At 46.1% G+C, this 23,062-nt stretch overlaps 1 pseudogene; it reads left to right on the top strand.

Moving 5' to 3' along the window:
* The first annotated feature begins 22,557 nt into the window (after positions 1 to 22,557).
* LOC126186545 (U2 spliceosomal RNA) lies at positions 22,558 to 22,732 on the top strand (annotated as a pseudogene).
* The last annotated feature ends 330 nt before the right edge of the window (positions 22,733 to 23,062 follow it).

Genomic DNA, 23,062 nt, shown 5'->3' with positions numbered 1-23,062 from the left:
CTTTATAAATAAAATCTAAAAGTGTCAAGTGAAAAATTCTCTTTAACTGCGGTTAGCTTAAACAGAAAAAGCAATAATATTTGACATACTCATTACTTAATGATTATACGACTGCAGAAAAATTATTGGAGGCAATCACATCCGTCAAACACCGGGGAGACTTGGGGAACGATTTAAAGTAGAACGAGCAGCAAACGCAATTCGCAGGAAAGGCAATGCCAGACGATTCATTAGAAGAATTTTTAGGAAGTGTAGCCCTCCCTTGCTCGACCGATACTCGAATATTTCTCGGTAGTCTTGAAACTGCACCACACAGGACTGATAGAGGAAATGGGGAAAATTGAGGAAAGAGCTGCGCGTTTCGTCACAGGTTCGCAACTAAGCGCGGAAACGTCAAGATGCTCATCTAACTTGCTGTGGCACACATACGGGAGAGTCATTGGGCATTACGGGGTAGTTTGCTATTAAAATTTCCTAGAGCATACGATCCTAGACTATACTTCCTCCTATGTACGGGGGTTGGACAAAAATATGGAAAAATCGCGAGAAATTCGTGCTCGAACGTGCCAGCCAAGCCTGCAGCGTGTGACCCGTACGGCGCCCGTGCAATACCCTCAATACGTTGCAAGAGTCACTCTAGGTCAGCCGTATTCTGCGTAGTTGTGAGTGCATTATTTCGGGGGTAAGTCAGTTCGAACACGAGCGGTAGTTGGTGGTCGTATGTTATATATTTCCATAACCGAGGGAGGCGAAGTGTTTTAAGAGGCGCCGTATCGAAGATGAATTTGTGTGTCGAGTGGCCGTGGCAGGCGGTCATCGACGAAAAATAAGAGGACAACGGCTGCACAACTGAATGTCTCCCAAGATGAGGGGAGTCCCATCAGTTAGGAATTGCAGGGCGAGCCGGAATTCCAAAACCACACATCAATGGCGCGAATGCCCGTTACAGGAAGACGTGGTGTCGAAGCCATAAAACCTGAACTACCGAGCAATGAGAGAGAGACATTTTGTCGGAAGAGTATCGTTTCACACTGTTTCCAGCTTCTAGCGGAGTTTACGTCTGGTGTACGCCGTCCCAAGCCTACGATGCAAGCTGCATGCTGCCGAGAGTGGAACATAGCAAGCGCTCAGTGATATCGCGGTGTTCCCTGGGCTTCGCGGCTATTCTACGAGGCGCATTATTGTGAAGGATTATGTGATCATTTTGGCCGATCAGATCTATCCCACGGTACAATATTTCTTTCCCTATGGTGATGCCGTGTTCCGAGACGACTGAGTCCCTGTTCGTACAGGTCGCAGCGTCCACGATTGGCTTTGTGCATCAGGATGAATTGTCGCAATTCCCTTGGCAACGACTGTCACCACATCTCAATATTACTCTGCCTTTTAGGTTTACTGCGGAGAGCAGAGTGCGTGATCGCTGTCCACCTGAAATTGACTATGTTTTACAGGAAGAATGGTATAAGATCCCCTTGAAATCCGTACGAGACCTTTATTTATTCATTCCGAGACAACTGGAAGCTGTTTCGGATGTCAACGGTTTCCTTACACCGTATTAGGTATGGAAATGTGTCGCATTTTCGGTGTTTCCCCAGTTTTTCCACCCCGTGTATACTTCGTAGCTAAGACATGCAGTTAAAATAACAGAACTCCGAGTTCGCACTGAGTCCTTCACAGGCACCGTTCGCAAAGCGGAAAGTGATAGTGATACTCAGAGTACCCTCCATCACACACTGTAAGGTGGCTTGTGGATGTGGGTTAGTTGTAGATGTATAAAGTTAACAATTAACTTGCCGTACCAAATTCGGATAAGATCCAAACTTCCGCTGTCATTGTCAGGACTGGACTGGACTGAGGTCTGTTGCGTAGAGTGGGTGGGAAAGGATTCGACTTGTAGAACGACCAACCTCTCACTTAATGTTTCAGGCGCTGGTACCGATCCACCCTCGCATGCGGTCGCAATTTCAAAAAATGGCTCTGAGCACTATGGGACTTAACATCAGTGGTCATCAGTCCCCTAGAACTTAGAACTACTTAAACCTACCTAACCTAAGGACATCACACACATCCATGCCCGAGGCAGGATTCGAACCTGCGACCGTAGCAGTCGCGCGGTTCCGGACTGCGCGCCTAGAACCGCTAGACCACCGCGGCCGGCACGGTCGCAATTTCTCGGTCGATTTCGGTAATGTTTGCCGCCGGCTTTCGAATGTATTTACCGCGATTACGGTGATGCCACGATATACCGTAGTTGCCATGACTTATGGAACGACCCTTCTACTTTCGAACATTATCATCCTGAGATTTCACTGGAGGATGTTGCAACGAAGCCGTCTGCAGAACAAGTGGAGCCTGAGCACGGTCAATTGTTTCCCATCCAGTGGTTGTACTGAAAGCTGCATGAATGCAAACTGATTGATACAGGGCTGATATTCATATTGTGAAGGAGTGGTTAAAATGCCCAGCTCCTTGATGAAGCGTTTACTGCTTTTATCTAGTGTCCACCCTTATATAAGTTTCTTCTTTCTATCTAAATTACTTCGCACGAGTGCTGCGATGATTCAGTCAAAGTCGACCATTCTTTTGTAAGTAAAGTCATAGTCGGTCCCATATTCAGCAGGTGACCATTGGAGATAACACGGGAATCCCGCCATTGGTGCCCGAGGCTAAGTTCTTGTGAAGATGATTTGCCTTTCCCTTCCCATCTTCTGCTATTAAGTGCCACATGCGTTTCTTTACGTTTGAGTGGCTGTGATGAACATTTGTGCCATGCACGGTTGTATTTCGATTGCTGTGTAATGATGTTATTGAATGAAGAGGTTAAACTCTGAGCCAGCACATGATATGAACAAAAAGGACGTCGGAGCTTAACATTTACATCCGACGTACGTATCACCTCCAGCTGTATAATTTAAGCGAGGACACTGACACACGATATGACGATCAGGAGCTTTATGTCAACTCCTCTTCTTTCCTTGTTTGTCAAATATTGGCGATTATTTCTTTTACACGGTCATGGACTACGAAGCGGCTACCTCTAGGTCGAGCAGAGTAGCGCAATTTTGCGGTGACGGCCTCAGCTTCGAAGATAGGTATGTTGTTCCATCTTATCCCTCATGACTTCAGTGCTGCAGGGAACGTTAACCATCTTCCTCCTCATGCGTTCCAGATCATGGCCATCGACTCTACTAGTTGACAGAGACTCAGACGAAATAATCGGACACGTCATTAGTTACTTGTTTATTCATTCATAGATCATTTACAAAATGATACCAGACAAGGGAAACAATTTTGGAAAAATAAGTAATTTATTCGCACAGTAATATTATCTCACATAGGAGTAGATTAGCATGTTGTGTACTGTAAGATTGATTAAATAACGTAACTTCCTTACCATACCACACTCTATGGTATCTAAATGCTCCTTGACTTTGTAGCATGAATTATTTACGAGGTATGCTAAGTATTTGTATTTTAGTTGTCTCTTTAATCTCCTTGGGCAGTTAATTGCATAATTTTATTCTGTTATGGATCATGCTCTTTTGTATTTTTAATTTGTGGCGTCTCGGCAGAAGTCCAATCCATCAATATAGTGTTGGTGCAATCATGACGTTGACAACAATGGAAATTCGCGGTGCTGTCCTAATGCACTTTTGTAAAGGAAATGATGGCCCACATTGCTAGTGCATGTTAGTGTTTTCCGTATCCAGTTTCTAAACAAGTTCCTTACTGAAGTGAAGTTCAATTCAGCAGTTAGTTTACTGTTTTGCGGTACATTTACCTGAAATTACTTTTGCCTAATTTAGGCAGGCGACTGTATTTTACATTACCATATACACCGAGGTCACAAAAGTTGTGAAACATATATGTGTATAATGTAATTACACTAAGGTGACAAAATTCTGGGACAGCGATATGCACATATAGAGGTGGTGGTAGTATCGCGTACGCAAGGTACAGAAGGGCAGTGCATTGGCACAGCTGTTATTTGTACTCAGGTGACTTACGTCAAAATGTTTCCGACGTCATTATGACGCACGACGGGATTTAACAGACTTTGAACTCGGTATGGTAGTTGGAGTTAAAGGCATGGGACATTCCATCTCAGAAATCGTTGGAAAATTCTATATTCCAAGATCCACAGAGTGAAGAGTGTGCCGAGAGTTTCACGTTTGAGGCATTACCCCTCACCGCAGGCAACGCAGTGGCCGACGGCCTTCACGTAACGACCGAGAGGAGCGCCGTTTGCGTTTAGTTGTCAGTGCTAACAGACAAGCAACACTGCTTGAAATAACAGCAGAAATCATTGTTAGACGTACGATCAACTCATCCGTTAGGACAGTACGGTGAAATCTGGCGTTAATGGGCTATGGCAGCAGACGACAGATGCAAGTGCCATTGTTAACAGCACGACATCGCCTGTAGCGCCTCTCGTGGGCTTGTAACGATATCGGTTGGACCCTACACGATTGGAAAACCTCGGTCTGGTTAGATAAGTCCCGATTTCAGTTAGTAAGAGCTGATGGTAGGGTTCGAGCGTGGCGCAGACCTCATGAAGCCATTGACCCCAATTTTCAACAAGGCACTGTGCAAGCTGGCGGTGGCTCCATAATGGTGTGGACTGTGTCCTCTGGATGTCGGCTAATCGGAGACCATTTGCAGCTATTGACGGACCTCAGGTTCTCAAACAACGATGGAATTTTTATGGATGACGGTGCTCCATGTGACCAGACCACAGTTGCTCGTGACTGGTTTGAAGAATATTCTGGGCAGTTCGAGAGAACAGTTTGACCACCCAGATCGCCCGACGTTATTCCATCTAACCTTCACGGGACATTACCGAGAGGTCAGTTCGTCCACAAAATCCTGCCCGGCAACACTTTGCAATTACCGATGGATATAGAGGCACGTGGCCAAATAGTTCTGCAGGGGACTTATAACGACTTATGTCTTATTGAGTTTAGGCCGTGTGGAGTTGCTGCACTTTGCCAGGAAAAAGATGGTCTTACACGATATTAGAAGGTACCCTATGACTCTTGTTACCTCATTGTATGTATTTTGCGTATCCTGGGACAAATCCTATTCATTTGATGTATTTCTCTAAACTGCAATATCCTGGCCGTTACGCTGAACTGATGAACTAAGTACAAGAAATGTACTCGCAGTTGAACAATTTATTCACAGCATATGAAAACTTGTGCTCGATAGGGACTCGAACCCAGATTGCACCTCTTTACATGAGGGGTCGCCTTAACCATTTGAGATTTTCGAGCATGCCTCCAGCACCGAGTCAAACCTGCATATGTCACCTTGTGTCCAAGCCCTGCAGTCACACAATTGCTTTGTTTGTCACACAGGAAAATACTTATTTATTATTGTTGCAGCTTTTGCCTAGCTATGTAAATCCTATTTGCAGTGTCTCTGTTTAAGAGGACTAGTACATGAACACTGTGAAAAAATCTATTTATAAACTTTTTCGTTGGAAAATGCTATGTAGTTTTCTGAACAAATAAGGATTTGCTATGAGGAAATTGTACCAAAGAAAGACCCAAAATTAGAGGAATTTAAAAGTGTCTGCATATATGACGACGTCCCCATGTAACGGAGACATCTCTGTTACGAACAGAATTTGGTTCTTGCATAAAAAGTTCTCGGTTAACTTGCCGCATCAAATTTGGATGAAACCCCGAGCTTTCGATGACTACCTCCATCATCTTCATCAGGGGTAACACTGACTGTCGTGGACCTTTTTTTTTTACTTTTAGTTTAAAACCTGTACAACAGGCAGGCTGTCAGCAGCACTCTACGCTGCTCTTCAGCCATAGAATACACAATGAGAAAAAACAGTAAGAATACACATAAGTTACAGAACAGTGGGCAATAAAACAGTAGACACATAAAGACAAACACGGAGCCGTTCACACTCGACGATAATCCACACTGCAAACTGTTGATACGACGCACAGACACTGAAGATGGCGATGGCACAGGTGAACGATGGAGCGTGACAGTGAACTCTAAACACTAAACACGACGACACACACGAGACACTGATGGCGATGATCTCCGGCGCGCGAAAGTCCACGTAGCGTGTGCGAGTCCGGGGACCTGCCAGGAGAGGAGGAGGGGGGGTGAAAGAAGGAGAGGGGAGAGCAGAGATGCCATGGGCAGAGGAGATAGGGGGAAGGGAGGAAGGGGGAGGGGAAGCCCAGGGGAAGAGGGATGGAGGAAGGGGGATGGGGGAAAAGGAGAGAGAAGGGAGGGAGGGTGCCTAAAGGAAAGGACACAGGAAGTGGGGGGGGGGAGGATCAAAGTTGATAGTAGGGGTAGATGGAGGGGAGGAGGACATTATCAGGGAGGGGGAGCTGGCGGAAGCCACCTCGGGAGAGGGTAAGGAGGGTGGAGAGATGGAGACCGGGTGGGACATGGGAATACAGGTGCGGCAGCAGGTGGGGTGGGAGAGGATGGGTGAGACAAGCCGAGGAGGGGGATCGAGTTTTTGGGAGGTGTACAGGATCCATATCCTTTCAAGAAAAAGGAGGAGGTGGGGGAAGGGGATGAGATCATACAGGATCCGCGTGGGGGAGGGGAGACTGATGCAATAGGCGAGGCGGAGAGCATGGCGTTCAAGGATTTCTAGGGATTTATAAAAGGTAGGGGGAGCGCAGATCCAGGCCAGATGGGCGTAACAAAGGATAGGGCGGATGAGGGATTTATAGGTGTTGAGGATGGTGGAGGGGTCCAGACCCCACGTACGGCCGGAAAGGAACTTGAGGAGATGGAGTCGGGAGCGTGCCTTGGCTTGGATTGTCCAGAGATGGGGAGTCCAGGAGAGGCGACGGTCGAGGGTGACGCCAAGGTACTTAAGGGTGGGAGTGAGGGCGATAGGATGGCCATAGACGGTGAGATAGAAATCAAGGAGGCGGAAGGAAGGGGTGGTTTTGCCTACAATGATCGCCTGGGTTTTGGAGGGATTGACCTTGAGCAACCACTGGTTGCACCAAGCGGTGAACCGGTCAAGGTGGGATTGGAGAAGGTTTTGGGAGCGCTGCAGGGTGGGGGCAAGGGCAAGGAAGGCGGTGTCATCGGCAAACTGGAGAAGGTGGACGGGGTGTGACGGTGGCGGCATGTCCGCCATGTACAAAAGGTACAGAAGGGGGGAGAGGACGGAGCCTTGGGGCACACTGGCGGAGGGGAAAAAGGTGTAGGAATCTGTGTTATGGATGGTGACATAGGAAGGATGGCGAGAGAGAAAGGAGCCGATCAGACGGACGTAGTTAATGGGAAGGGCGAAGGTTTGGAGCTTGAAGAGGAGACCAGAATGCCATACGTGGTCATAAGCTCGTTCGAGGTCCAGGGAGAGGAAGATTGCAGAGCGACGGGAATTAAGCTGGTCAGAAAGGAGATGAGTGAGGTGAAGGAGAAGATCGTCGGAAGAGAAGGATGGCCGAAAACCACACTGGGTAACGGGAAGGAGGCGGTGCTGGCAGAGGTGCTGGTGGATGCGGTGGGTGAGGATAGATTCCAAGACCTTGCTGAAGACAGAGGTAAGGCTGATGGGATGGTAGGAGGAGACGGCGGACGGCGGTTTGCCAGTTTTAAGGAACATCAGGATACGGGAGGTTTTCCACAGGTCGGGGTAGTAAGCGGTGGACAGGACTACATTGTAAAGCCTGGCCAGGGTGGAGAGGAAAGAGACAGGAGCTTCACGAAGGTGACGGTAGGTGACATGATTGTGACCAGGAGTGGTGTTGCGTTTTGTGCAGAGTGTAGCAATGAGATTCTGTGTAGTGATAGGGGCATTGAGTTCCGTGTGTGCAATGTTGTCCAAGTACTGGAAACCAGGTGCGAGGGGAGGGACAGAGGTGTCAGTTCGATTGCGGACATCTGGGAAGAGGGAGTAATCGAACTGGGGATCATCGGGGATGGAGAAAATATCGGAGAGGTAGGAGGCAAAGTGATTGGCCTTACTAAGGGAGTCAGGGAAGGGGTGATCATCATGGAGAAGAGGATAGTAGGGGGAGGGTTTAGTTCCGGTAAAGCGACGGAAGGCTGACCAGAACTTGGACGAGTTGATAGGTAGGGTAGCATTTAAACGGGTGCATGCCAGTCGCCAGTCCCGGCGTTTCTTAGCCACGAGCAAATTACGAATGTGTCACTGGAGTTGCCGGTGGCGTCGTAGTGTGTCCAGGTCACATGTGTGGAGGAAGGCACGGTAGAGACAGCGGGATTCATGGAGGAGGAGGACGGCCTGTGGGGGTAAGGTAGGACGGTGGGGGTGGACGGTGACAGTAGGGACGTGGACCTCCACGGCCTCAGACAAGGTCTGCTGGAGAAAGGAGGCAGCATGGATTACATCGTCAGGGTGGTGGTAGGTGAAGGGGTGGCTATCGACCTGGGTGGAAAGGGTATCCCAGTAGGCATTCCAGTTGGCATGGGAATAGTCATGGACGTACTTAGGGGGAGGGTCATTGCGAGGGTCGGGGCAGGGGCGGCGACCGTCTGAAACGGTGAGGAGGATAGGGAGATGGTCGCTACCAATAGGCTCCAGGACATCCACCATTATGCGGCCAAAGAGGTTGGGGGCGGGAAGGATAACATCGGGAGTGGAGTTGGATTCGGGACGGGTGTGCTGGGGGATGGGGATGAGGTCGCCTTGAAGGGAGGAGAGGAACCGATGCCACCACCGTAACTGGGCAGCGGAACGACTATGGATGTTGAGGTTGGCGGCGATCACGTAGGAGGAGAAAGTACGGTCAATGCGGGAGAGGAAGTCGAAGGGAATAGGGGCGTTAGGGCGGACGTAGATGGTGGCGCAGGTAACGGTAAGGCCGGGGAAGCAGAGACTAAGGATCAGGTGTTCGGTGGGGTCAGGAAGGAGAGGTTGGAGCCGAACAGGGATCTGGCGGTGGTGACCAATGTCAACTTCACCTCGCGCAATCGGGAGGGGATTATCGGAGCGGTGGAGGAGGTAGGGCGAAGTGTGGATGGTGTGGTGGGGTTGGAGGAAGATTTCATTGAGGAGGAAGGCATCCACGCGGTGGGTGGCAAGGGTGTGCAGGAAGAGGTTCTTGTTGGCAGGAAGGGAACAGATGTTGTTGAAAAGGATACGGTGCTGTCGCGCCATGACAGGGATTTAAACGAATGTGTCAAGACGGGAGAAGGTGAAATGGGCCTGGTTGTTGGAGTAGGTGGCGTACATTTTCAGTTGGAAAACGGAACGGCCGGCGAGGGATATCTGTTGGAAGGTGTGCGGTCACTGAAATGGATGAACATTCTGAAGGGGGCAGGTGAAGGGAATTGCCGGGAGGGGTGGGGGCGTCCAGAGGGCAGACAGGAATGGTGAGTTCAGGAGTGGTAGGAGGGGGTCAGGCCTTACATTTCTGGGAGTATGTAGGATGAGGGAGGTTACAGGTATTACAGGAAGGGGGGGACTGGAGATTGGGGCACTGCCATAAAAAGTAGGCTTGCCTACAGTGCGGGCAGGTGGGGGCCTCACGGCACTCAGATGTCAGGTGTGCATTATACCGCAAGCACCTTTGGCAGCAGAGGGCTTGAGGAGTGGAACGGGAGGGGTCAACTTTATAACGTTGATTAGAAAGGAGGGCACCCTGCTTCAGGAGACAGTCTATGGAGGGGGCGTGCTCGGAAAAGACCCGCATAAGGCGGGTGGGGCCAGCAGCGTTGTGGATGCGACGAACCGCACGTACCTCCAGATGGGGATGTGCCTGAAGTTCCGCCAACACCTCCTCCTCCGTGATCGTCGGACTAAGCCGAGTGATCACGGCAGTGAGGGTCGGCGGGCGACGCGGGGGTTAGGGTTGGAGGGTAGGAGATGGAGAAGGAGCAGGCGTGAGGGAGGCGTTGGGGCCAAAACGGGTGATGGGGAGGCGAGAGAGGATGTCAGTATGGTGGGTGGCGCTGGGGGAGGAGATGAAAACGGTATCCCAACTGGGAGTGAGGAGAGAGATGGGGGCACCAGGGAAGTGTTGGCGGAGGAGGAGGGAGAGATTCTGGGCCTCGAGAAGGGAAGGATCGGGACGGTAGAGGAGGTATTTGTATAAAGAGAAGGGGGAGGAGGAGGAGGAGGAGGAGGAGGAGGAGGAGGAGGAGGTGGAGGGAGCAGGGCCAGGTGGGGAGACATCCATGGCATCCTGGGGGGGGGAGGACGGGGCTGGGCCTTTTTGGAAGCGGAGGAGGTGGTGGTGCTACTAGGGCATTTAACAGCGGCAGAAGTGTGGGTGGTGATATGAGGGACGGGAGCTATAGGGAGGTGGCGGGAAGGGGCAGGTCCCGGCGTGGACGCAGCAGTCGGCGACAGAGATGGTGACGGTGAAGGCGACGGCGATGGTGACGGTGGTGGCGTTGGTGGCGGTGATGGCGAAGGCGATGGGGAGAGTTGGGCATGGGCAGTGGCCCGACGGGCTACCACCCTAGCTGGAGCTGCAGTGACGGGCTGGGGGAGTGGGGGTAAGGATCACAGGGAGAGGATCGGGAGGAAGAAGCTGGAGAGGGGGCGACAATGAGCGAGGGCGAAGGGAGAGTGAGAAGAGGAGGGATGGAAAGAGGGGCGTGTGACTGGGCACACCATGTAATGGTGGTGGTGGCGGCGGAGGGGAAGTATAAACTATGGCTGTGGTGGTAGTGGTGGTAGTGGTGGTGGGGGCTGACATGACGACAGAGATAAACAAAAACGCACAGGACGAAAAAGAAAGGACAAAAACTGGGGACAGACGAAGATGAAGATGGATGAAGATGAAGACGAAGACGAAGACGGATGAAGACGAAGACGGACGAAGACCAGAGTCCCACGCTGCTGGCGCTGGCGCTGACGGCGACGACAGGTGGCAGGAATGCCGCAGCTGCTGCTGCTGCTGCTGGTGCCGCGGACGGGGCCAGGGCCGCTGCTGCTGCTGCTGGAGGGCTGGCTGGCTGGACCTCTGCTGCTGGAGGGCTGGCTGGCTGCTGCCGGCTGGACCGCTGCTGCTGGCCAGGACCGCTGCTGCTGCTGCTGCTCGGCTGGACCGCTGCTGCTGGCCAGGACCGCTGCTGCTGCTGCTGCTGCTCGGCTGGACCGCTGCTGCTGGCCAGGACCGCTGCTGCTGCTGCTGCTGCTGCTCGGCTGGACCGCTGCTGCTCGGTGGGCGGGCTGGCTGGCTGACTGGCTGGCTGGCTGGCTGGCTCCTAAAAATCCTAACACTTCGATTAGTGCTGGAATGGCACAATCGAAGGGTGGTATCCATGCGGAGTACCGCCGGAGATGAATGTCGTGGACCGGTGAGGCTTCCGCTTTTATAAGCAGTGGATGGCTTCTCATTGGCTGGATGACGTCACAGTGGAAACGACACATACGGAGGTGGCGGCCTCTGTGTCCATAGATTTTGTTTGCGCGCTTTCTCCAGCTTTGCTTGCAGTGAAATCCATCGCAAAAGGCGGAGAACTGCGAGGAATGTATGAAGTCTCCCTCTGCGCTCTTTCTTTATCAACTGCGTGATTCCATGCATTGCTGAGTGCATATACGGAGTCTCTGTTGAAATTATTGTCACATAGTCTAATTTCAGCTGCTTCCCTGATGACAGGGTCCCAATAGTTTGAAGTGTGAGCAAGTATTCTTGTTTCATCGAATAAAATCTTATGTTTATTTAACAAACTGTGCTCAGCCACCGCTGATTTTTCTAGATACCTGTATTTCAGGTGACGCTGATTTCCCACACAGCGATCGGCTACAGTTCTTGTAGATTGGCCCACATAATTTTTGCCACACTCGCAAGGAATGCTGTAAATTCCTGGTACTCTCAGGCTGAGATTATATTTCAAGGGTCACAACATTTCCTTAATCTTCCTGGGTGGCCGGAAGACTGGTCTGATTCTCTGTTGGGTCACGACTCTACCGAACTTGCTGGTCGTTGCACCTCAGAATGGTATCCGCGCGATGTGTTGGTCCTCTTGTTCTATTCCAATAGCGTCCTTCCTAGGTTTCTTTGCCAGAGTAGGTCTGATATCACGACCAGAATATCCATTTTTTCTGAATACCGTCGTCAGATTGTTAATCTCGGAGCCGAGATGATCCTTGACCGAAATAGTCCTTGCTCTGTGTACCAAGGTATTCCGCATAGATCTCTTCTGGGTGGTGAAAACTACGTGCGGTTAGATATAAATCTGTATGCTTTGGTTTTCTGTACACAGAATGTCCGAGGCGTCCATCTGATTTTCACTCCAACAGCACTTCTAAGAAGGCTAACTTCCCGTCCTCCACCTCTACTGTAAATCTTATGTTCTGGTGTATACGATTCAAATGATCAACAAACTGCTGCAGTGCCTCATTGCCATGTGGCCATATTAAAAATGTATCGTCAACATACCTGAAGAAGCAGGATGGACGTAAGGGAGCAGTGTTCAACGCTCGTTCTTCAAAATCCTCGATGAAAAAGTTAGCTATGGTTAGTGACAGTTGCGAACCCATGGCTGTTCTGTCAGTCATTTCATAATATTTTCCACCATACAAAAAATAGGTGGTCTTCAAAGAGTGTCGACGTAACTTCAGTATTTTAGGAGAGAAATGAGCAGCCAACAGTTTTAACATATCTTCCACCGGTACCTTTGTAAATAAAGAGACCACATCTAGGCTGATCATGATGTCATTCGGGCCTATCCTCATCTGCTTTATAATGTCAACAAACATTTTTGAGTTATTATTATGATGGCTTCTGTGGCCGACTATAGGTGCTAATAATATGGTTAAGTATTTTTCCAACCGATACGTAGGAGACCCAATAGCACTAACAATAGGTCTCAACGGGACCCCATCCTTATGGACCTTGGGTAGACCGTATAACCTGAATGGTAGCCGTGCGATGTGTTGGTCCTCTTGATCTGTTCGAACAGCGTCCTTCCGAGGTTTCTTCGCCAGAGTAGATCTGATAATACGATCAGAATATCCATTTTTTTCTGAATACCTTCGTCAAATGGTTAATATCGGAGCCGAGATGATCCTTGACCGAAATAGTCCTTGCTCTGTGTAGCAAAGTATTCAGCATAGCTCTCTTTTGAGCTGGGTGGTGAAAACTATGTGCGTTTAGATATAAATCTGTATGCGTCGGTTTTCTGTACACAGAATGTCCGAGACGTCCATCTGATTTTCACTCCACCAGCACATCTAAGAAATGTAACTTCCAATCCTTTTCCACCTCAACTGTAAATCTTATGTTGTGGTGTATACCATTCAAATAATCAACAAACCTGCTGCAGTGCCTCATTGCCATGTGGCCAGATTAAAAATATATTGTCAACATACCTGAAGAAGCAGGATGGACGTTAAGGGAGCACTGTTCAATGCTCATTCTTCGAAATCCTCGATGAAAAAGTGAGCTATGGCTGGTGACAGTGGCGAACCCATGGCTGTTCCGACAGTTATTTCATAATATTTTCCACCATAGAACAGAAGAGAGCTATGCTGGATACCTTGATACACAGAGCTAGGACTATTCTGGACAAGGATCATCTCGGCTCCGAGATTAACCATCTGACGACGGTATTCAGAATAATTGGATATTCTGATCGTGATATCAGATCTACTCTGGCAGAGAAACTTAGGGAGGACGCTGTTTGAACAGGTCAAGAGGATCAACACATCGCGCGGCTATCATTCTGCAGTGCAACGACCAGCAAGGTCGGTAGAGTTCTGAGCCAGCAGGAAATCAGACCAGTCTTAAGGCCATCCAGACAGATTAAGGAAATGTTGCGACCCGTGATAGATAATCTCAGCCTGAGAGTACCGGTAATTTACAGCATTCCTTGAGAATGTGGCAAAAATTGTGTCGCCCAGTCTACAATAACTGTAGCCGATCGCTGTGTGGGACATCAGCGTCACCTGAAATACAGGTACCTAGAAAAATCAGCGGTTGCTGAGCACAGTTTATAAATAAACATAAGATTTTATTCGATGAAACAAGAATACTTGCTCACACTTCAAACTATTGAGACTCTGTCATCAGGGAGGCAGTTGAAATTAGACTATGTGCCAATAATTTCAACAGAGACTCCGTATATGCACTCAGCAATGCATGGAATCACGCAGTTGATAAAGAAAGAGCGCAGAGGGAGACTTCTTACATTCCTCGCAGTTCTCCGCCTTTTGCGATGGATTTCGCAAGCAAAGCTGGAGAAAGCGCGCAAACAAAATCTATGGACACAGAGGCCGCCACCTCCGTATGCGTCGTTTTCACTGTGACGTCATCGAGCCAATGAGAAGCTGTCTGCTGCTTATAAAAGCGGAAGCCTCACTGGTCCACGACAGTCAGTTTTACCCCTGATGAAGATGACGGAGGTAGTCATGGGAAGCTCAGGATTGTATCCAAATTTGACACGGGAAGTACACCGAGAATTTTTTGTGCAAGGACTCTGTCGCGAAAGACTTTGTAGTGAGAATTGGGTTCTCATTTGTTTCTTTTTTATGCCTTTTCAGTGTCTAATGTTATAGTGACACAAGATTATCGGAGGAGTAGTTACATTGTGGGACAAAACATCCAAATTACAGTTTTAACAGTTGCACATGGGAACAGAGGCCAAACACTGTTCTGGTAGGAAGAGATACTTTGAAAATAGGTGTGCTAGATGCTCTGCTATATTTCAGTAATGTTGCAGTATCAAGTTTTAAGATTATGGCATTGCTGGCAGTGCCTAGAGGACTAAATATGCAAAGAATTTTAATTTTCCAATGACAGTAAGACACTCTTGGAAGCCATGTGAGAAGCAAGAATAAGAAGTCTGAAAAAGAAAAAGGAGGGAGAACAACACCAGAAACAAGATGAATATGGACCTGGAATGCATTAGTGTTATGCATTGTAGGTAGAGATGCAAGCTTTAAATTCAACTAGAACTTCCTGGAAGTTCACTTTTCTAACAGTCTGATACATATTGATTAAAAGCTATTAAAGATGGCTTAAATCTTATATACTGTCTTGAAACATACTTACCTAAAAAGCAGACGACTCATAAAATGTAAAGTTGAAAATTAAAGATATTTAATGAAAAACTATGAGTTGATTACTGAAATTTTTGATAACCTTTATTAAAGATTTTCTGAAATATAATTTATGGCAGCAACAACTTTTCAAATGTCTGCTTTAAATATGTCTAAAGAACTTCTAGAAAAAATAAAGTTCCTACTTTGCTTTTAATTCGAGATATGCGTACCTATGCAGTACATAAATTATTAAGAAGCTTTACTTCAGTTACCACACAAATTACAATTCAGGAAAAAGCGTGTGATCAAAAGCTGTTGTTCATACTTCAAACTGTCCCCAACAGATTTGTTAAATGAAGATAAGCATTACATGGGCTCACAACTCTTACTCTTTGAGTTATACTATTTCGAAAACTGACAGACTTTTCAAGATTTACTCCTGTGTTCACAAACCATTCTCCTTAATGGTCTACTATGCTTGCCTAGGCTAAAGCTGTGACAATAGTAAGTAAGTCTCTTCCTGTACAAGAACCACAGTAACTGTGTGTGTGTGTGTGTGTGTGTGTGTGTGTGTGTATGTGTGTGGGTGGGTGCAGGATCTGGACATGCAGTAACATATGAAGGTTTGGGTCGATCCTGGAGGTGTACTTGGATAGCCAAAGTGGTTTAGCTGAGTAGTACCGTATTGGGGGTACAAGGACACTTTTAATATCAAATTGATATCAAATTAATTATACAAATTAATTAAATTGATCGATTAATAATCCACACTGCCTAATAACATCGTGAGTTTTCGCCAGCCAGCACGTGAGCACTTTCCCCATCTCTGTGGTAAATCCCAACCTCTTGTCTGTCCCTTCCAACTCCCCCTCCCCCTCCCTCCCAGCCGATACAAGCGCAGTTTTTGAATTTCATATATTTTTGAAGAGGGTTTCTGGTGCACTTTCTTTGTGACCTCCTTAACTTATTGGTCTTTTCCATGTCAGCACTTTTGATGTCAAATTAATTGACCAATTAATAAAACATTAACAAAAAATTGGTGGCAATAGCTCAATTGAGGTACCCCCCCACTCCCCTTAACATATCGTGCCACTTTTCGTCTCCTGATATTCTGTCATTGAACATGAGCTGCTTCAGGTGAGGCCTGAGTTATGCAAATAGCCCCCTCCCCTCCCACTCAATCAATTTGATTGACTAATTAATTAAATCGTTATCCTTTTCTGTGGGACAGTTTTTCTTGGTATCTGCTGCCCTCATCTGGAAATATTGATTGACTGGTGGGAAATCGATTGCAGCATGTGGAATATTGTTTATTTAAACAATTTGTCAGGAAACTGATTGCCATGTGTGCAACACTTTTTTATTATGCAGCACTTTTCTATTCTGATTCGTGGACTGTGCGGCTGATCCCGGTGGAGGTTCGAGTCCTCCCTTGGGCATGGATGTGTGTGTTTGTCCTTAGGATAATTTAGGTTAAGTAGTGTGTAAGCTTAGGGACTGATGACCTTAGCAGTTTAAGTCCCATAAGATTTCACACACATTTGAACATTCTTTTTCTATTCTGATCATCCAAGGAATACCATCACGAAGGTCTTGTGGCACATAATGACACTTAAAAATTTTCCAGTCATAATTAATTTAATATAAAAAATGTTCTCATACCCACATTACCCTACTACTTAGGTGACTGCTCATGTGAAGTAGGATATCTGCATTCAAGACCTGGTCCAGCACAAATTTTCATGTTCCACCATTAAGTTGTACTCCCAGAGTCTCATCATATTCGCAACTGTGAATGCATTTCTGCTATTTGACACCGCTGTAGCAGGGATCCTCTAGGGGTAGACAACCTGGACATTTATACTGCTTGCCAAAACTTAGGGGCGCCATTTTGGTTCTGAGTGTCAGAAAAACATTAATGTATTAAGCACTCAATAATAGAAAAATAGCACTGTATGCTGACATAAAATGTAAGTTGTGTTGCGAGCGGTTTCCACCACATGTTACCTACACTTGGGTTATTATGATGATGTCTCTCACTGTGTGGCATTTTGCTGCACAGTCAGAAGCGTCAATTTGATTCTGTCTGCTCCTTGCAGTGGCGGAGGACCTCCACTCACTTCGAGACACCCTAGTGTGACCTGTTCATATGTGGCTTGCAGTAAAGTGAGCGATAGCCATGCACCATTCGTGGTATGAAACCCTCAGAGCATGAGTGCTACTCACACTTGCCCGGTTATTTTAAGGGTAAGTATGTCCATTATTAAGATGCAGTTTAGTTTGATAGATACTAGTTTATCATAAATCGATTATCCAATCGAAACAATGGAAGCGTTTTTAAATAAATTAAATATTTAATTTAGGTATCCAAATTGGCTTCCTATTAAAACAATAAATTATTGTTCCAAATTTTAATGTATTCCATATGTACGTATTTTTGTTAAAACAAATTTTTTTAATGTAAGACACTCATAAAGTTCATTACTCAGATAAAACGCATTTTATAATAATATACCTGAATAATTGAAAAGAATAAAATTTCAAAATCAAGAATTATAAAATTGTTTTTAATAAATATTTAAGATTTACTGAAATATTTATTATAAACAAAACCAGACTTTTTTGAGATTCACAAGATATGACAAATATTTTTTGTTGGACATAAATATGTTTTATGTCGAGCGATGGAATATAATTTCGAAGCTATGTTAAATATGGTTTTAGCTTGTTTAGAATTACAGTGAACCTTAATTTTTTTGTATTTTTGTAGTCGACATTATTTAATTTGTGTTCTGTGCTTGCCATTTCCAAGATCTCTAGCAGTCAAAGAAAACTGTCTGATTACCACTATAAAAAAAGGAAACTGGGGAAGGAAGCCAACAGGCAAAAACAATCAGGCATATTAGGAATTGTATCCAAGAGGTGTATAAAAACAAACGACGACTCTGAGAATCCAACATGAAGTACAGTTACACAAAAAAATACAGGATAAACAAGGTATGAAGTTTCTCAATCAATTGGAACCGACTGTACTCTGACTCTACCATCATCAGATCAAAGCATTGAAAAAAATGACACGAACATGACAGCCACAGAAAGCATTCTACAAACTTCGAGTACAGATCCAGCTAGTGGCCAAGAATGTTTGGAGATGTCGAAATAAGTCATTTAGTAAGACAAGGTCGACTTAAGCTATTGCATTCCTAATTACAAATTGCCTCTCAATGACAATGGTTGACATTTTAGCACAAATTATTATACACGAATTTTAAGAAATAGAGAAAATTTTATGAGACTGCCTGGTGTACTCTCTTTCACAAAACTGCTTTTATCGTTTGTATTAAAAGATTTTCGGCTCTATGGTTAGTTCTCTTTCATCAGAGGTGTTTAAAGGTTGAAAGAACCATGGCAAAACTTTAAAAGAGCATGAAATTTCTAAAAATCACATTCAGGATCAAAAATTGTGGCTAAAAATGTACCAAAGGTTAAAATGTTGTAAAATTATAGATGCAGTCACACAAAGAGTTATTAATGATGAAACAAATTGTTCTAACGGATTGGTTCTAAGAATCGTAGCAATTACTAAAACGCTTGATAAAAGTGGTCTGGCTTTTCAGGGTACAAGCAGCAACTTGTTCGAATATAATAATGGTAATTTCATAAAATAGTTCAGTTATTATCTCAATTTGATCCCATTGTGGAAGATCACATCTGTAGAGTGGTAAGGGAAGATGATACACACTTACTATCTCAGGAAAAATATACAAAACGATAGTAGTCGGACAAAGGGGATGCTGTGGCGTTTTGTTAGTGCGAGTTGCATACATTCTGGGAAAAGCATACATTCAGGAACAAACCTGATTGATTTATGACCCCTTCCTCTACTCTTAACCTACTGTTCTGTTAATTGATTTATGATCCCCTGGAGGTAATGCATCTTTCTGAGAAGCCCCTCACCCCTCCCCCTCCCACTCCTCTACATCCACTCCTCTGGGAAATCTCCAACCCCTCTCCCTTCCCCCTCACTGATACAATCACACTTTTGATACCAAATTAATTGACTACTTAATTAAATCGACCAATTAATTGACCTCTCTCCCTCTGAGAAATTCCTCACCCCAACTCCCCTCCCCCATCTGTAAATTGGTGGGAAAAGGACTCAGTCTGTGCTGGAAAGGAAGGATCTCTTGAAACGAAATTGAAGTCAATGTTAATTACATAGTGGAGGATATATTTATAAAATTCCATTTTCAGGGGTTGAATCTCTTTATTTGGCGGGAACAGCTCACATCCAGCAACTACATGTTCTAATTACGTAATTACACTGATGCAGTTTTGGTGATGTTGTCTTGTCGGAAAAATTTCGTGTGTGTGCACACCTTGACGTGCAGGGATCGACTGAACTAGTGCACAATACCACCACCAGAGGATGTCCCACTCTCCCCCACCCCTCGCCTTCTCCCTCCCCACCCATCCCAGAAAAAACTGATGGAAAAGGGAGTCACTCTCTGCTGGAGGGGACGGATCCCACAACACGAAATTCAAATCAATGTCAATAATATATTGATGCATATTCTTTATTTAATGATTTTGTAGGAGACAGGACTCTGCCATTTGCGTAGATTTCACATCTGCACCCCCCACACCCACTTCCCATACCGTAATAACTGTAAGCACCGAGGAATGGAATGAAGTGTGGTATGGGAGCCGCCGTTTGTGGTCTCTCGCACGTGGGTCTGTCGTCCAGGCGCTGCAGCAAGGGTCAAAAGCTGCCCAAGGTCCTAATTACAGATCACAATACTAACTACTGCCGACCATAGTCCGGATGTCGACCTCCTCTGATCTTGCGGCCCCAAATAAGGCATCAAGTGAGGGTAGTCCGTTGATTGGGAAATTTCAGACTCACTTCCTGTCTCTGTTTCTCTCTAGAACCTACTTCCTGTTTGTTTGTCTGTGTCTCCAAACACACAGAGATTTCCATCTCTCCTCAGAATGCTGTGTTTCTATTGATTAATGCTGGGAACAAAGGGAGAGCTGACGCAATTTCAATATCAAAAATAGAGCGAAATAGTACATTTGCACTACCATATCAAATTAATTTTTTAACAATTTACAGGAGTGAAATAGATCGCTTAAAACAATCACCTCCACCTTACGATGATCTTTTTTCATTATAAAACATACATTCAAAGTCTGAGTATCACTCGCAAACATTATGCAAATCAAGTAATGAAATTTCCGCCAGAAACAGATTGTAGTGCTAAATATATCCTAGGTCTTGTATGCACCGACATTTGACAACACAAACACCATTCTCCATCACAACGTTTCCACTAAACCTATCAGGTGGAAAAAATCTGGCCGATCACACAAAATCGCGATCGCAGAGCGCGCGCCATCTGCCGACTGCCGGGTAGCCCCTTCTGTACCAGCCGGGAGAGACCTGCACGCGCACCACCCATGCTGGCAGCGGCATGCCTATTCCCCAGTCTCCATATGCCCACCACAGCGAATGCTCAGAGGTTGGAGAGGCTGTCATCAAGCAGTCAACCAATGAATTTACAGGGGGGTGGGGGATAATCATCCAGCGCACACACTCATCATATTGAATCTTCTCAAGCAACACCCATGTCTGCTTCCAACCCTGCACATCCAGTACACTGGCTACCTCGCCAGCCCCCGCTGCTGCAGGCAAGATCAGATAGGCCGGTGCATTCTGTGTAACCTAACCACACATGACACACCAAGTTAATCCGTGACTTCTGGTCACTGAAGACTCGTGACCACTCATGCAGCCAGCCAAGACGCACTGCAAGACTAACAGCTGCAGCTTGAATGTATAGAGCAGTTCTAACCAGTTTCATCCCAATATAGACCCCTTCCAGATTAAAAAGTACAGTTTAAAGAATCCACTTCACTCAATACAAGCCGGCCGTTGTGGCCGAGCGGTTCTAGGCGCTTCACTCTGGAACCACGCGACCGCTACGGTCGCATCTTCGAATCCTGCCTTGGGCATGGATGTGTGTGATGTCCTTAGGTTGGTTAGGTTTAAGTAGGTCTAAGTTCTAGGGGACTGATGACCTCCAATGTTAAGTCTAATAGTGCTCAGAGCCACTTGAATTTGAACGCAATACAAGACAGGGATGTTGTTGTCGACTGATGACCTCAGATGTTAAGTCCCATAGTGCTCAGAGCCATTTGATGTTGTTGTCCACGCACCTACAATTTCTCACGCTAAATATAAATTTCTCCATGTTGTAAAAGTCATTCTCAAAGACAGAAGAAATCGGGGCATACACACGTTTTCACACGTCGGCCGGAGTGGCCGTGCGGTTCTAGGCGCTACAGTCTGGAGCCGAGCTGCCGCTACGGTCGCAGGTTCGAATCCTGCCTCGGGCATGGCTGTGTGTGATGTCCCTAGGTTAGTTAGGTTTAATTAGTTCTAAGTTCTAGGCGACTGATGACCTCAGAAGTTAAGTCGCATAGTGCTCAGAGCCATTTGAACCATTTAGCCAACACGTTTTCACATCGCTAAAGTATCGTCACTTGTTGTGAAAATCCTGTTACAGTATGGCACAGGCAATATTTCCTCTAACAAGGGAACCTCCCCATCTCACCCCCCTCAGATTTAGTTATAAGTTAGCACAGTGGATAGGCCTTGAAAAACTGAACACAGATCACTCGAGAAAACAGGAAGAAGTTGTGTGGAACTATGAAAAAAAAAGCAAAATATACAAACTGAGTAGTCCATGCGCAAGATATGCAACATTAAGAATACTGTGACCACAGGAGCGCCGTGGTCCCGTGGTTAGCGTGAGCAGTGGCGGAACGAGAGGTCCCTGGTTCAAGACATACCTCAAGTGAAAAGTTTATTTTTTTTTATTTTCAGACAATTATTTTGCGAAGCTGCACAGGTACACAGAGCAGTATTGTCTACGTGATCGTGTGTCAATTATCAAAGTTCAGGCACTCACACATAATCAACTTAGCTCTCCAAAATTCCAGGACATGTTCAGATTTGCTTGGACATATGCAGGATTTGACGGTCTACACACGGAAAAATTTGAAAACGTTAAAAACATATGTTTTGACAGAGCACAGGGAAAACCGTGCGACTGTGAAACTGTTGCATTCATTTGTTGCAGTTTATGTGACAAACTCTTATGTTTTCATCACTTTTTTGGGAGTGATTATCACATCCACAAGAAAACCTAAATCGGGGAAGGTAGAAGAATCTTTTTACCCATTCGCCAAGTGTACAAGTTAGGTGGGTCGACAACATATTTCTGTCATGTGACGCACATGCCGTCACCAGTGTCGTATAGGATATATCAGACGTGTTTTCCTGTGGAGGAATCGGTTGACTTATGACCTTGCTCACGCCAACCACGGGACCTCGGCGCTCCTGAGCTCACACTATCCTTGATGTTGCGTATCTTGCTCATGGACTACTCAGTTTGTATATTTTGCTTATTTTTTTCATGCTTCCACACACCTTCTTCCTGTTTTCTCGATTGATCTGTGTTCAATTTTTCAAGGCCTATCCACTGTGCCAACTTATAACTAAATCTGAGGGGGGTGCGATGGGGAGGTTCCCTTGTAAGTATTCTCTCATCAGGTAAAAAATTCTGTTCTACTCAGCTTAATATCTGTTACGTCCTGCATCACAGGACTAAAATATTAAACTCATTTTTGGCTCATGATGGAGTGTTAAGCTCAACCTCTGTCACTAGATGCCTCCTCGTTTTCATACTCACTTAAAGTAACCAAACGCATGGCTGCATACTAAGTCTCTTAAGGTAACAGCACAGAGAAGTTGTAAATATCAGGTTTATACTACGTATCACTTCATAAATTCGGTAACACAGCTAATTTTATTACAATGATCATCTCTCCCTGTGTAGGTGGGAGAAATTTCGTTAAAAGATACCGCCACAACGATAAAAACGCCTGATTACTGCTTCAGCACGCGAATCATATCCATGATACCCTAGCCGTCGCTTCCTGTCGCCAGATGGGACGCCATTGATAGATTGATAGGATAATTAATTATGTGGGTCCTGAGAGTCACTTTGCATGGCAGTGATTTTTTTTCAG

This window comes from Schistocerca cancellata, chromosome 4 (genome assembly GCF_023864275.1).
Source record: "Schistocerca cancellata isolate TAMUIC-IGC-003103 chromosome 4, iqSchCanc2.1, whole genome shotgun sequence".
Classification (NCBI taxonomy): domain Eukaryota; kingdom Metazoa; phylum Arthropoda; class Insecta; order Orthoptera; family Acrididae; genus Schistocerca; species Schistocerca cancellata.
The sequence above is the reverse complement of the archived record's forward strand: the minus strand, read 5'-3'. Positions and strand labels throughout refer to the sequence as shown.